This window comes from Marmota monax, unplaced genomic scaffold (genome assembly GCF_021218885.2).
Source record: "Marmota monax isolate L192 unplaced genomic scaffold, Marmota_monax_Labrador192_F-V1.1 WCK01_AAM20220418_F8-fsc00108, whole genome shotgun sequence".
Taxonomy (NCBI): Eukaryota; Metazoa; Chordata; class Mammalia; order Rodentia; family Sciuridae; genus Marmota; species Marmota monax.
The window spans coordinates 4,187,697-4,204,589 of NW_026694593.1; the positions used below are offsets into that span (position 1 = coordinate 4,187,697).

Below are 16,893 nucleotides of genomic sequence, written 5' to 3' on the forward strand. Positions count from 1 at the left end.
TGGGTGACTTCAACACTCCTCTCTCACCATTGGACAGATCCTCCAAACAAAAGTTGAATAAAGAAACAATAAAACTCAATATCACAATCAATAACCTAGACTTAACTGACATATATAGAATATATCAACCATCATCAAGTGGATATACTTTTTTCTCAGTAGCACATGGATCCTTCTCAAAAATAGACCATATATTATGCCATAGGGCAACCCTCAGTAAATATAAAGGGGTGGAGATAATACCATGCATTTTATCTGATAATAATGGAATGAAACTGGAAATCAATGATAAAAGAAGGAAGGAAAAATCATACATCTCATGGAAAATGAACAATATGTTACTGAATGATCAATGGGTTACAGAAGACATAAAGGAGGAAATCAAAAAATTCTTAGAGACAAATGAAAATACAGACACAACATATCGGAATCTATGGGACACAATGAAAGCAGTTTTAAGAGGGAAATTCATTGCCTGGAGGTCATTCCTCAAAAAAAGAAAAAACCAACAAATAAATGAGCTCACACTTCATCTCAAAGCCCTAGAAAAGGAAGAACAAAACAACAACAAATATAGCAGAAGGCAAGAAATAATTAAAATCAGAGCAGAAATCAACGAAATTGAAACAAAAGAAACTATTGAAAAAATTGACAAAACTAAAAGTTGGTTCTTTGAAAAAATAAATAAGATCGACAGACCCTTAGCCATGCTAATGAAGAGAAGAAGAGAGAGAACTCAAATTACTAACATACGAGATGAAAAAGGAAATATCACAACAGATGCTACAGAAATACAGAAGACAATTAGAAATTATTTTGAAACCCTATATTCCAATAAAATAGAAGATGAGTGAAGACATCGATAAATTTCTTAAGTCATATGATTTGCCCAGACTGAGTCAGGAGGATACACACAATTTGAACAGACCAATATCAATGGATGAAATAGAAGAAGCAATCAAAGGACTACCAACCAAGAAAAGCCCAGGACCGGATGGGTATACAGCGGAGTTTTACAAAACCTTTAAAGAAGAATTAAAACCAATACTTTTCAAGTTATTTCAGGAAATAGAAAAAGAGGGAGCCCTTCCAAATTCATTCTATGAGGCCAACATCACCCTGATTCCGAAACCAGACAAAGACACCTCAAAGAAAGAAAACTACAGACCAATATCTCTAATGAACCTAGATGCAAAAATCCTCAATAAAATTCTGGCGAATCGGATACAAAAACACATCAAAAAAATTGTGCACCACGATCAGGTAGGATTCATCCCTGGGATGCAAGGATGGTTCAATATACGGAAATCAATAAATGTTATTCACCACATTAATAGACTCAAAGATAAGAACCATATGATCATCTCGATAGACGCAGAAAAAGCATTCGACAAAGTACAGCATCCCTTTATGTTCAAAACACTAGAAAAACTAGGGATAACAGGAACTTACCTCAACATTGTAAAAGCTGTCTATGCTACTAAGCCTCAGACTAGCATCATTCTGAATGGAGAAAAATTGAAGGCATTCCCTCTAAAATCTGGAACAAGATAGGGATGCCCTCTATCACCACTTCTATTCAATATAGTCCTCGAAACACTGGCCAGAGCAATTAGACAGACGAAAGAAATTAAAGGCATAAAAATAGGAAAAGAAGAACTTAAATTATCACTATTTGCGGATGATATGATAATATATCTAACAGACCCAAAAGGGTCTACAAAGAAACTACTAGAGCTAATAAATGAATTCAGCAAAGTGGCAGGATATAAAATCAACACGCATAAATCAAAAGCATTCCTGTATATCAGCAACAAAACTTCTGAAATGGAAATGAGGAAAAACACCCCATTCACAATATCCTCAAAAAAATAAAATACTTGGGAATCAACCTAACAAAAGAGGTGAAAGACTTATACAATGAAAACTACAAAACCCTAAAGAAAGAAATAGAAGAAGATCTTAGAATATGGAAAAATATACCCTGTTCATGGATAGGCAGATCTAACATCATCAAAATGGCGATATTACCAAAAGTTCTCTATAGGTTCAATGCAATGCCAATCAAAATCCCAATGACATTTCTTGTAGAAATAGATAAAGCAATCATCTAATTCATATGGAAAAATAAAAGACCCAGAATAGCAAAAGCAACTCTAAGCAGGAAGTGTGAATCAGGCAGTATAGCGATACCAGATTTCAAATTATACTACAGAGCAATAGTAACAAAAACAGCATGGTACTGGTACCAAAACAGGCGGGTAGACCAATGGTACAGAATAGAGGACACAGAGTCTAATCCACAAAGTTACAACTATCTTATATTTGATAAAGGGGCTAAAAGCATGCAATGGAGGAAGGACAGCATCTTCAACAAATGGTGCTGGGAAAACTGGAAATCCATATGCAACAAAATGAAACTGAATCCCTTTCTCTCGCCATGCACAAAAGTTAACTCAAAATGGATCAAGGAGCTTGATATCAAATCAGAGACTCTGCGACTGATAGAAGAAAAAGTTGGCTCCGATCTACAGACTGTGGGGTCGGGCTCCAAATTTCTTAATAGAACACCCATAGTACAAGAGTTAATAACAAGAATCAACAAATGGGACTTACTTAAACTAAAAAGTTTTTTCTCAGCAAGAGAAACAAGAAGAGAGGTAAATAGGATTACATCATGGGAACAAATTTTTACTCCTCACACTTCAGATAGAGCCCTAATATCCAGAGTATACAAAGAACTCAAAAAATTAAACAATAAGATAACAAATAACCCAATCAACAAATGGGCCAAGGACCTGAACAGATACTTCTCAGAGGAGGACATACAATCAATCAACAAGTACATGAAAAAATGCTCACCATCTCTAGCAGTCAGAGAAATGCAAATCAAAACCACCCTAAGATACCATCTCACTCCAGTGATATTGGCAGCCATTATGAAGTCAAACAACAACAAGTGCTGGCGAGGATGTGGGGAAAAGGGTACACTTGTACATTGCTGGTGGGACTGCAAATTGGTGCGGCCAATTTGGAAAGCAGTATGGAGATTCCTTGGAAAGCTGGGAATGGAACCACCATTTGACCCAGCTATTCCCCTTCTTAGACTATTCCCTAAAGACCTTAAAAGAGCGTGCTATAGGGACACAGCTACAACAATGTTCATAGCAGCACAATTCACAATAGCTAGACTGTGGAACCAACCTAGATGCCCTTCAATAGATGAATGGATAAAAAAAAAATGTGGCATTTATACACAATGGAGTATTACTCTGCACTAAAAAATGACAAAATCATGGAATTTGCAGGGAAATAGATGGCACTAGAGCAGATTATGCTAATTGAAGCTAGCCAATCCCTAAAAAATAAATGCCAAATGTCTTCTTTGATATAAGGAGAGCAACTAAGAACAGAATAGAGAGGAAGAGCATGAGAAGATCGCCACTAAACAGGGATGAGAGGTGGGAGGGAAAGAGAGAGAGAAGGGAAATTGCATGGTAAAGGAAGGAGACCCTCATTGTTATACAAAATTACATATAAGAGGAAGTGAGGGGAAAGGGGGAAAAAAACAAGAGAGAGAAATGAATTACAGTAGATGGGGTAGAGAGAGAAGACAAGAAGGGAGGGGAGGGGAGGGGAGGAGAGGGGGGATAGTAGAGGTTAGGAAAGGCAGCAGAATACAACATACACTAGTATGGCAGTAGGTAAAAAAGTGGATGTGTAACCGATGTGAATCTGCATTATGTATATAGGGTAAAAATGGGAGTTCATAATCCGCTTAAATCAAATGTATGAAATATGATATGTCAAGAACTTTGCAATGTTTTGAACAACTAATAAAATAATAATAATAATAAAGAAGATAATGATAAATGAAGTTAGTCAATCCCAAAAAACCAAATGCTAAATGTTTTCTTTGATATAAGGAGGCTGATTCATAATGGGACAGGGAGAGGGAGCATGGGAAGAATAGATGAACTCTAGATAGGGCAGAGAGGTTGTAGGGGAAGGGATGGGGCATGGGTTATTAATGATAGTGGAATCTGATGATCATTATTATCCAAAGTTCAGGTATGAAGACATGAATTGCTGTGAATATACTATGTATACAATCAGGTATATGAAAAATTGTGCTCTATATATGTTATAAGAATTATAATGCATTCTGATGTCATATATAAATAAAAAAAAGAAAAAAAGAAATGAAGACCAATGGAATGAGAAAAAGCAAATGCTATTTAGACCACAAATACTGGCCCAACTGTAACTCCATGCCAGGCCAGGGACTACAACAAATACAAACATATTAGAGAAAATACATGGGGGAAAAGGTGGGGAAAGGAGCTTAGTATGAATGGACAAAAAAGAAAAACAGAAAACAACCCAAGTAAATATTTCTGTTAACTGCCATAGAAGAATTTTAATAAGAATAAAAATTCAGTAACATAACATATTCAAGAAGAGATTAGTTTAAAAAGAGAGAGAATGAAAGGGAAATTGGAAGTTAAGAAAACCAAAAATAAATACATTTGTAAATCTAAAACATGAATTACTGAAAAATCAAGTTACTAGCAGTGTGGAAAAGGCTTGAAATACTCCTAATGAATGCACAAGAAAATGACAAAGATTAAACTCATTAATGAGAAGTTGACAGACATGAAACAGTTAATGAACCTTCATCAAGAACCAAATATACTTAGTAGAAAAAGTATAACCAAATATATAATATAGAAAAATTCCCTGAAATGAAAAAATAGCTTAATACAAAGAAAAAGCTTACCATATACCCAGAAAAAAAATGAATATAAAATGACCGATACATAGTCATATCCTAATAACTTTATAAAATTTAAAAGATGAAGAATTTTGAGCCTGTAATCCCAGTAGCTTGGGAGGCTGAGGCAGGAAGATCGCAAGTTCTAAGCCAGCCTCAGCAAAAGTGAGGCACCAAGCAACTCAGTGAGACCCTGTCTCTAAATAAAATACAAAATAGGGCCAGGGATGTGGCTCAGTGACTGAGTGCTCCTGAGTTTAATCTCCGGTACCAAAAAAAAAATAAAATAAAAAATGGATTTTGAGAGGAAAGCTGCATTCCAAGCTGTGCTGTAGCTTGGGACAAAAGTAGCAGGTGCACAGCTTCTCAGCAAGTTGGCTGAAAGAGGGGCTTCTCTAGAATTGAATATTGGACAATCAAAGTGGCTTGGAGACTCAGAAATTTGGGTACAATAAACAAACAAAGAATTTATCAGTGTTGACCCAGCAGTGCCCGTGGGCCACCAGCATGGATTCACCACAGGAGTGAATCAAATTCACCACAGAGGGTGGAAAAACACAGTTTGGGTACTCAGAAAAAACTGAGATAAAAAATGCTGCCTAATCTTAGCTGATCCAGAGACTACACTGTATGCTGTTGCCTGAAAAGCACGCTTTGTACCTCAACTGCCACACAGAGCTGAGGGAGCATCTTGGGGCAAGCAAACAATCACAGCAACTGTGGGACCCTGGAGATCAAGAAGAAAGAAATGACAAGGCCACAATACCCTGGCAGGTGCCTATCAAGTGACCAAGGCTAGTTCTGGTGGGAACATGAGTGAAACAGGCACAGAGCAGACTGTACCCTGGGGGATTTAAGTTGGAAGGGCAAAGGAATGCCCTCATCACTTCTTCTTTGAGTCTGGCAGCTCATGGGCCAGGAGTGTGAGCAGGCAAGGGTGAATATACTCTCAAGGACTAAGCCCAGAAAGGCTGTGCTCATGGAGCATTGGCCCCTGCACCAAGGTTGGATTTCTTGGGAGGCTCCTGAAAACTAGAATCACATCAGAGATCAGCTTATGGATCTAATCTCTCCCAAGCAGATACCACCCAACAAAGCCTGTAAGGCCTGATTAGACCTAAGCCCCACCTATTGGAACTCCCCTCACAGAATGCTACAGAAACTATACTCCAAAAATGCACTAAACTGGTCTTAGTGGAAAAAACACCAACTGACAGTACTTCTTAACCCAACCCACCTCATACTAGTGAGAAGGAAAGCTAAGTGTTAATACCAAATGATTTTAATCTTAAGCTGCTCCAACTGGCAGCTCAGAGATCAATACAAAAACAAAGTTCTCTCAGACCTTTACAGAAGAACTAATACCAGTCTTTCTCAATTCCATGAAACTGAAAGAGCGGGAACACTCTCAAATACACTCTATGAAGCCAGTATAACCCTGATAGCAAAACCAGACAAAGATGAATCAAGGAAACTACAGAACAATATACCGATGAACATAGATGCAAAAATTCTTAATATTAGCAAACCGCATTGAGAAACACATCAAGGGCTGGGGTTGTAGCTCAGAGATAGAGCACTCACCTAGCATGTGTGAGGTCCTGGGTTCGATCCTCAGCACCACATAAAAATAAATTAATTAATTAAAGATATTGTATTCAACTACAACTAAAAAATAGATATTAAAAAAAAAGGACTAACCTGTATTCCTCCCTACGTTTCCTGTTCCTCAAACCATTGAGGACTCCTTGGAAATTGCTTCCCAATTCTGCCTTCACTCCCACATGTCAAAATTAGATTTCAGTGCCCTGAATACTGAAGACCTCAAGATGCCAGAAGTTTAAGATAAAGAGAGTTTATCAAGATAAAGAAAGTTAAGCAAGATAATGAAATGATCACAGGAGTTAAGGGGAACACTCTAGTATGGTGGGAAAACTTAAGAGAAGAAAAGCAACCTGGGAATTAGACTTGGGAACCCTGACAATTGAAGGCCTTAATGGAAAAGAAGAAAATAACCACAGGCTATAACTAAAAAAAAGGGTGGGGGGGGAGATTAAGGCTTAAGCTGCAAAGCAAGGTCCACATCCTGTGCTCTGCAGCTAGGAAAAAACATGGGCCACAAATATACAATCCTCTCTGCTGAAAAGTTTCCATAAGAAGGCCTCCAAAATCCCAGAGAAGTTTCTAAGCATGTCTCCCAAATGAAGCCACACGAAATATTTATGAAGTGACTTTAGATGGCAGATCACATTAATTTGAAAGAATGAAAGCACAGAACACATTATGGCTGAAGTCAGCCAGGGACAAAAAAAGAAAAGGATGAATACAACTTTTTAGATTTTAACTACTGAGTTGCCACTTTCATCCTCAATTTTCTTCTTATAAAGTGCCTAATTTTTTCGCTGTTTTTCCTGTAAGGTTTTCATCCATAAGGTCTGAAAATACAGAAGAAATCAAAAAGCAAATGGCAATATTTAGAGGTATTAATCTCACAAGTCATAATTATCTGAAATTGTGCTCTATCTTTTAAAAGACATGAAAAGGGCCAGGCGCAGTGGCGCACACCTGTAATCCCAGCCTATCAGGAGTAGGCTAAGGGAGGAGGATCACTCAAAGCCAACCTCAACAATTTAGCAAAGCACTAAGCAACTCAATGAGACTCTGACTCTAAATAAAATACGAAATAGGGCTGGATTTCAATCCCCATACCAAAAAAAAAAAAAAAAGACATGAAAATGTATCATGGTATTAAGTAGTTTAGAAAGGAGTCCTACTCCATAGGACCCTCATCCAGAAAGACATTTACACTCACAAACATTTCCTTATTAGAAAGAGAAACAAGTATAGAAATTCACCCAATTAAGACAAATTAGGATAACAAACTTGGAGAAGTATAAAATAATAATAGATATACATTTCAATATAACTAAAATTTTAGGTACATGCCAGATAATTAACACAATTAGCTTATCTAATAGGTTAACAGCCTTTAAAATAGGCATTATTATCCTCACTTGAAGCATAAGAAATCAGAGTCAGAGCTCCAAGTCAGTGACTGGAAATGAAAGGGCCAGAGGCAAATTCAAATGGTTAGTGGGCCAAATTCCAAAGCCTTTACAGGTGACATTGTTCCAAGTTGGTTTATGGCCTAATAAGGAGACCAACATAACAAATGATGGTGTTATGGTCTGAGTTAAGATTAAGTTATAGATTACAGATTAGAAAATACAGATGAATAAAATAGTAAGTATAGCCATAGTGACTCCATCTTTATGGGTCCTATGTGAAACTGTTATATAAGCTGTTGTTGTTGTTAAGATTTCTTTTTTTAAGGTAAAAGAAAGATGGCAGGAATGAATCTCATGAAAATCAAAGGGTAGATCAACAGAATAGTGGAAAGATACCCAAGGAGGGAGGAGGGAAGGGAATGGGGAAATATTGGAGAATGGTATTTGGTCAAATTATATTGTTATATTGTACATGTACGAATATGTAACAATGAATCCCACCATTATGTACAATAAAAATAGGAAATAAAAATAGGAAACAATAAAAAATATGGAAAAAAAAGATTTCTTTTTTTAGTTGTAGATGGATACCTTTGTTTATATATTTTTATGTGCTGCTGAAGATTGAACACAGTGCCTCACACATGGTAGATGAGCACTCTACTACTGAGCCACAGCCCCAGCTCCAATATAAGCTATTTTTAAGAAGTACTAAAAAATTGTTTTTCTGTGCTTCATATACCTGCAAATGTACTCGAATCCAGGCTGTACAACCTCAACTGTGCTTGAATCCAGGATGTGGTTGTCTGATTCTACTCTGCTAACTGCTTTTTTCAGTCCTTGTAACCTGCTTGCTTGGAATTCACACATTCTATAGGATTTGGTTTTCTTCCTTAAATATTGGAACCACAGACAGCCTGGCACACTTCTATCAGAAGGTCACTTGGGCTCAGCAGAAGCATCCCCAGCCAGGAAAAGACAGATAAAATAAAATTCTTTAATTTGTTTCAAATTTGGTCTTTGTGTGTTTTCTAAGCAGTCACCCTATAACAATGGTTTTATTTAAGTCAATCCCATCGTATAAATTTACCTCAAAAAGACTTTTATTAAGAATTATAAAATAAAAATTCAAGTATCAGTGGAAACATACCCACACTACCAATTAATTCAGTGCTACTTATTTTGAATGATAATATACTCTGCATGAGTACTAATGGGTCTCAACAAAGAAAAAGTGAAAAGTAGAAGAAGAGTCAAATTCCAGGGAAAATGGATTAAAAGTTTTGAAGAGTGCAAACAATACTTCTAACCTTTTGTGAAGAATTCCAGGGGAGAAGGGAATTCACCCTGAAATAATTAAGACTCAAAGGGTCTATTATACATAATTTTGCTGCTGTGCTTACCAGTACTAGGGATAATCTTAAGAAATGCATGACCCAGCCTTGGGAGATTGTTCCAAGTTGTTTGGTAAATTTTAAAATAGAGACAATCCCTGGGAAACTACAAGAAACTATGAAAGCTAGTCACTTTTCAGGGATGCTAAGAAGCAAAATACTGATGAAGAGACCCAGTGGGTTTTCATGACCAGAAGATTAGAATTAATCAAGGAATCTATGGCTTCAACATAAAAGTACATCATTGGTGACATAAGGCCACACTTGAAGGAATTCTGGAGCTGTATGTATCTCAGTGATTATTCTGGTTATATAGAAGTTCTCAGCTCTAAAAAATGTTTTTCTACTGTTAAATTATCTCCTATTGCTTAACTATCCTCCCCCAGGCTATACCAAGGCAAGAAATACAAATACAAAACACAAATAAGCTGGTGATTCTGTGTAACTACAATTAACTAATTCTCTTGTCTCCACAAAAAAGCCACTGGCCAAACCAATTTATTTCAGGCCCTCAGACTAATGATCTTCAGTCTTTCCAAGTGATTTGCCTTATACAGGATATTTCTCACATCAAAGGACTATAACTTTGATTGCAAACTCAATCTCTTTACTTTGCCAACTGATGTTTGTCCACTCCCAAACCCTTCATAAATAATGTATACAGCAGTCAACTCCCCTCCTAAACTATAAGCAATAGTGCATCCAGCTGTGCCTGACCAAGGCCAACCTTTTCACTAGTACAGGAATCTGGAACTACATGCATCTTGCATTCTTAACTCTTATATATTTCTTCTCTGTACCTGCTAGGTAATCCATGGTATTTATTCTCACTTTTTTGATATCCACAGTAAGCATGCTTCAAATTGTCTACAACCCTCTTTCAAAGTAGCAACCAGCATTGAACACATAATTCAAGTAAGGTTTTAACTAGTGTAGAATATAAAAAGAATACCACAGACCACCCCTTCATCTAGACGCCATACTTTTATAAATGCAGTAAAAAATTACATGGACTTTTTGGATACCATATAACATGGCTGGCTCATTTAAACTATTCTGTCTCTCTCTCTGTCTTTCTCTCTCTCTCTCTACACCACAAATCTTCATTCTTCCTGGATCTCATAATACAACCTATTTGTCATCTATTCACATTGTCATTCAAGTCACTGGTTAAAATGGTAATTTGCATACAATCAAGGAAATAGCCTTTCTAAATAATAACTAACTACTCTGCAAACTGTTAATAACCTATGAATTAACAACATTCAAAAACTTATTTGTTGTAAGGGCTAAATCCTGAGTATCAGTCCCCTGAGGGTCATTACCATAAATTTCCAACAAGATTGCTAGACTCATTAAATAGTAAAAGTCTCTGAAGAGACAAATAGGGAGAAGTGAAATGTAAGAAAAGCTAATGGTGCTGACAAGAAAGCAAAAACATGGATTTATGTTCATCGTTTTGTGCATGTGTGTATTCCAGGCAATATCTGATACACAGCAGCATTTCCCCTACTGAGTTCCTTAACTAAAAACTAATGTTCTTCAAAAAGAAGAGTTCCAGGGGAAATTCTGGGGAACAATATTGAGCAAATTATATTGTTATGTGGCATGCATGTATGAATATGTAACAACAAATCCCACTATTATGTATAATTATAATGTATTATCAGGGTGACCAACACCTGGACAGGGTAGATTCCTGCTCAGGAGGTGTGAGTCATCTGGGAAATAAAAAGTCTGAAATAATCAGTAAGAAATAAAGTCAGAGCCAAAAATTAGATATAAAAGGGGAGCGTCTGATGGGTCTTCCAGTCCTGACAGGAGCTGGAACTGAACAACTGAAAAAGGGCCCCTGATTCTTTATTTAAGGGGGAATAAATCAAAGGCAGAGAGAATGTTTCAGCGGGAAGAGTCTTGGTTCAGTGCTTGGTTCTCAGTGTGGCAGAGGTCTTGCAGTAAACAGATTGATTGGCATTTTAGCAAGCCACACCCATCTCCGAGATGCTGTGTGGCTGAAGCGGGTCACTCCATCTCTGGTGCTGTGCTGAACTTGAGATGGAGCTAGGCAGGACACTACATGAAACAGACATTCTCAAACCAGCAGGGTTGCTACTGGGAGTTCCTGAGGAGGCTTTCCGGCCTAAGGATTTCAACATCGCTTTTGTTCACACACAGTTCATGGATGGCTCCAGGCAATGTATTAATAAAATTATGGAAAAAGGATTCCAGTGTTTAAAACATTTTAAAAACTCCAGTAAGACACAGAGTCTCAGATATTACAGAGCTTTTCAGAGTCAGAGCCTTTAATAGGCTATCATATATTGTGGATCCAATAAGATAGTCTATTACTTCCCTACAGTTCCCAAACCATTATAAATTATTTCTCATACAATATCTATTAACCATATCTTACTGGCATGGATATGAGGGTCTGGGGATGGGGACTGTTGACTGACAGACATATGATCAAACAATTATAATGTATGACAAGTGCTACAGGAGAACCCTACGTAGATGCAAGTTGATTTCACTAGAGGGAATGACTTGAATTGCAGGAGAAGTCAGAGAGAGTATTATAAAAGAGAAGACATTTCCAGCCAGATCTTACAGAATATATAAGACAATTTGTCTAGTGGAGAAGAAAATTATAGAGAAAATAGCATTTACAAAGATATTAGGCCATAAGTGATCAAGGATGGTTGGCACCATTCAAAGGAACAAATCCCATAAGAGACAAGTGGTAGGGAAGGAGGCTTAAAAAAAAAAAAGATTCATGCCTGATTTTGAGGTTTTTATGCCAACTTAAGAAATTTGGAATATATTCTATAGGCAAAGGAGATTTAAGGCAGGTGAGATAATAACACTTGTTTATTGGAAAATGAATCCAGCAGGGGTGTAGGAAAAAGACTGGTGTGGAGAGACCTTAGATATAGGAAAAAGCTAATTATAAACCTTCTAGAAATAATCCAGGTGTAAGATGGCTAGGATCAGAATAAAATCAGCAGTAGTGTAGACAGCAGAAATCTAATTGTACTCAGTTTAATGATAAAGGGCAATCAGGAGACTAAGATAGCTAGTCACTCTTTTCTCATGGACAAGCTCTATATGAACATGGGCAGTATGGATCCAGCATAATAAAAAAGATGGTTCTAGCCACAAACAGTCAAAACTTAGGCCAGGAACGCATAAGGATTGTCACTTACTCAGAGGCAACCCAGATCTTCCAATGAATAGCCTGTATTAGACACAAGGGAAAGAAATGGGTCCACTTATAGACAATCAAAAGGCAGCACTGAATCTTAAGGGTAAAGTTACAGACAAGTATTATTAACACATTCTGGATTCACTATAAGCACATGTCAAGGATTCAGTTATAATCAGGACAATGATGACAAAATACAAACTGTGGACAGAGGGAGAGAGTCAGAATCAACCAATGGGCAGTCTGAATATGAACAAAGACAGATGGGCTCTAGCACAAGAGGGGGGGAAAAAAGAAAAAAATCCACTTACAGAAACTTAAGAAAATCTCTATCACTTTCAATTCTAGGCCTTTTTAGAGCCAGATATCCACTAATGGTCAGTCTGAATCTATACACAGCTGATCATAACCCAACACCAGAAAGAAAGAGCCAGCCATGAACAGATAGAAGACAGCTCTGGATGATTAGTTCTGTCTTAAAATGGTCAGACATAAATTCATGGATAGTTTGGGTCTAATCATGGAGAATCTGAGTCCAGTAAAACACAAAGACACAGAAGATAACTACAGATGCTTGGAGTCTGCTCCTAGATAGTCATTACCAACATACTCTCAAGCCAGTACAAGTAGACAAGAATCCACTTATAGCAGGCTGATGAAGGACAATCAGGAAACTCAGATGAAGAATCAGTATTAACCCATGAAAAGTCTGTTCCAGCAGAAAAGAGAGACAGGATCTAACCATGGATAGGAGATAGCAGTGAACATTCAGGATCTACATCCACATAATCTGTTACTGGTATAAGCAGCAAACAGGCATTCAGTTGTAGTCAGTATAGTGATGGTGAATGACAATCAGGAAGACTGACATAGACTGACACCTTTCACCAATGATCATCTGAACATTATCATAAGCAACCATGGTTCAACACAGGAGGAAGTCAAGATGATAGCCATAGAAAGTGAGAAGCCTTTTCTAGACAGTCAGGATGTTAACATGGCCAGACAATAATCCATGGATATTATGGATCCAGTCAAGGAGAATCTGAGTCCAATATAACATGTAACTTTTATGAACAACCAGGAAATTGTTCTAGGTATTCCAGATCTTCTTGGAGATAATCTGTATCTATAAGTTCTGGATCAAGTATATACACACACTGAAGATCCAATCACCATCCATGGATAGACTGAGTCAGAGTATAGAGAGCTGAGACACAAGAGTCAGAAGACGGGTCTAGACATTCAGACTCTTATCAAGAACAGATATACATTGGAAGGCCATCTGGACCTACACATGGATAGCCAAAATCCAGCACCAAAAGTATACAATTTAGCCATGGGCAAATAAGAGACAGCTATGAATACTCACAGTCTACTCACACACAATCATTTACACAGACTGAGACCAACATAAGTAGACAAAGAGGATCTAGTTATAGTTCAGACCCAAAAGGAAAATCAAAAGACAGAGAAACAGAGTCATTTTCTTCCCTGATAAGTCTAGGCATGGCATGGCCATAGGGAGTTTGATCTAGCACAAGAGAAAGAGATTACTTCAGCATAGGAAATCAGAAGACAGCCCAGGATTCTATCAAGGGTAGACATCTACTCATAGGCAATCTGGGTCTACTCATAGAGAATATAATCCCAATAAAAGAGAAATGTCGCGACCCCTTGCCCGCAAGGAAGACGCAACTCAGGAATCTTCTTTCAGCAGTTTATTCAGGCCCTTGATATTTCTTCTTCTCTCTCTCGGATGCCCCTCCCAGCCTTAATAAAGCATCTCAAGCCCCAATGAGAAGCTGCCACGTGGAGCTTTCTCATAGGGTGGTGAAAAACCATGCGCCAACTCTCCCAAATAAGGAGTTGTTTGTCACAGACCACAGCGGAGCCAGCGCCATCTTGTAATGGCGACCATAGTCTGCAGAAACGGCAGAAGCGGCTCACCACAGAGAAATATGAGTCTATTTATGGACAATCTAGGTCATCTCATAGACAATCATCTATACAGACTGAATCCACAACAAGAAAACATCAGAAACCCAGTATTAGTCAAGACAGTGGTAGTGAAAGACAATGGGAAGATCAGAGTCAGAACTAACACATGGATGGCACAAGTCCAATTCAAGAAAACAATATGAATCTACTTATGTCTAGTCAATAAACAGGTTCAGACATTCAGGGTCTCATATAGGTCACAGAACTACCAATCAACATTATGAATCTGCCCAGTGATCCTCAGAACCCAATACAGAAGAAAATCAAGGATCCTGCCATGAGAATCTCTGTCTCTAACTCCCCTACTTCCATTTACACTTCAAACCTTTACAATATGATTTCATACCCTTTCAGGCTTTTTTGCAGGGTTCCTCTACTACAGCCTGCACATGGATGTTTTGTTCTCCAATGCTCCATCCTTAATTCTCTGCCTGTTTGGTTCATTTTCCAGTCTTATCATTCATAAAGTTGGGTAATTGAACAGAAAAAGTAAAATGCATTTATAAAAGTTTATAGATTGTTATTAGCAATTTCTATGTCTGAAACAAGAGCCTTAGAAGTTCTATCTATAGCTCTAAGATATTATAATTGGTCACAGTGATCTGATGATACTATCAAACCTAATATATATCTGTAACAGTGATATGTAAGATCAAATTGGGTAGAAACTTCAAAATGGAAGTTTCATATAGCTTAACACTGTAATTGATCCCCAAACAATAAAAAATTTGATATAATATTATTAAAATTTAAACGTAACACATGAGAATGCCAAGGAAGACAAATATACACTGTCTTTTAATCATGACCATCAATAGTAAGTGTGTGTGTGAGTGTGAGTGTGTGTGTGTGTGTGTGTGTGTGTCTCTGTGTCTATGTTTTCATAGGGCCTAAGCTACAAAGAACTCTCAGAAGTAACATGGAAGATGAGGGGGAAAGGACAGAAAGAGCAAAGAAGAAAAAAATATATGTAGAATTTCCCTTAGACTCAGCAGATGGTGATATAGGCACATCATTCTGCCATCCACACAATCAGGAAACAGTGAGTATTCAAAGATGGCATGAGAACCTGGATATTCCTAGAAAGAAGCAGATAAGTTTGAATCTTCTCTTCTCCACTTAAAACCTAAGTGATACGAAACAAGTTATACATTTTCTCTGAGCCTCAGTTTTCTCATCTGTGAAATGGAGGTAATAATACCTAAGTCATGCAATTGTTATGAAGATTAATGAAATGATGTACATCAGCACACAGAGCACTGTGGTTGGCAAAAAAGAGAGCATAATTTCCCTTCTTCTGCCAACACATGGAAAGGAGGCACTGAAAAATCTTGAGCGTCAAACATACCAAAGAAATATTTTCTCATAAAGCCAAATGTTTTGAGAGGGAAAAACCACTAACCAAACTTATGATGGGAAACTCTTCATGCCAACCCTGTAAACTGTGGAATACATACCAGAGAAATCATAAACTACTACCCCACATACCAATATTCACAGATATGTGCCCTTTTACCTCTCAAAAAAATGAGTGTCTCTGATGTTCCACACTTTCTAGTCCTTCTCTTACCCGTGAGATTCTCATCTCCTGAAGAATCTTCCTGAAAAGTAAATAAAGGAGCAGAAAGTAATAAGCTATCTCAAACTTATCATCAACTTTAGGCCATAAGCTAAGAATGTTCTCTACATCTGTAGTTGGTTGAAAAATATATGACATGTTAAATTGTATAAAATTCAAAGATCAATTTCCATAAATAAGTTTTATTGAAACACAATCACACTCATATATGGTCTACGGCTGTTTTCATGCTGTAACAGCAGAGTTAGTTGAGTAGTTGCAAGACAGACCATCTGGCCCACAAATCCTATCAATATTTATTAGCTAGTCTCTATAGAAAAAGGTTGTTGATCTCCTCATTTAGGAGAATGCTGATATCAAGGGCATGTTCACCTGGCAGTCTTTACTTGCAACCCCTTTCCTCTCTCTGAGACAACAGCTCACTCCTCAAGGAAATTAGTCTTTGCTCAGCAAATTCCACCTCCCCTTCACTCCTACAGTCTTGGTCACACCTTTAAAAATGTCATTGCTCTGATGAAGCACGACAACCTGGCCCAAATCAAGCATCCAAAGGAAACAGACTACAGAATGAATACTGACTCTACCTCCCTCTGGGTAGTTCTTAGAAGAAAACACATAGCCTAATGATGATAGAATTTGAAATCCTGTAATTATCATTTGCCAATAGTTTCTTCCGCTCCTTCTCAAACTCTGATGACCATATTGCACAAATAAGTTTTAAATCTAGGTAACTTCACTCATCTTTAGTTAAAATTTGTGTTATACATTCACAATGGATAAAATGCAGAGAATTGCCTTCAGGGATAAGCAAAGAGCAATTCATTGATTACCAAGGCTAAGATTCCATTTATATTCAGGTGAAATCATGTCTTCTGAGATAAATATGGAAAGAGCAGGCTGTGAAAAAGTAGAAACTGGTCAACATAGAGGACTAT

General features: G+C 37.4%; 1 long non-coding RNA gene across 1 annotated transcript in view; it reads right to left on the bottom strand.

Moving 5' to 3' along the window:
- Positions 1-16,893, bottom strand: part of LOC131423303 (uncharacterized) — an 85,080-nt gene that overhangs the window by 16,561 nt on the left and 51,626 nt on the right. Inside the window, exon 3 of the long non-coding RNA XR_009224663.1 lies at positions 15,896-15,980. This is a non-coding gene — a long non-coding RNA (uncharacterized LOC131423303). The remainder of the gene's footprint in view (positions 1-15,895; positions 15,981-16,893) is intronic.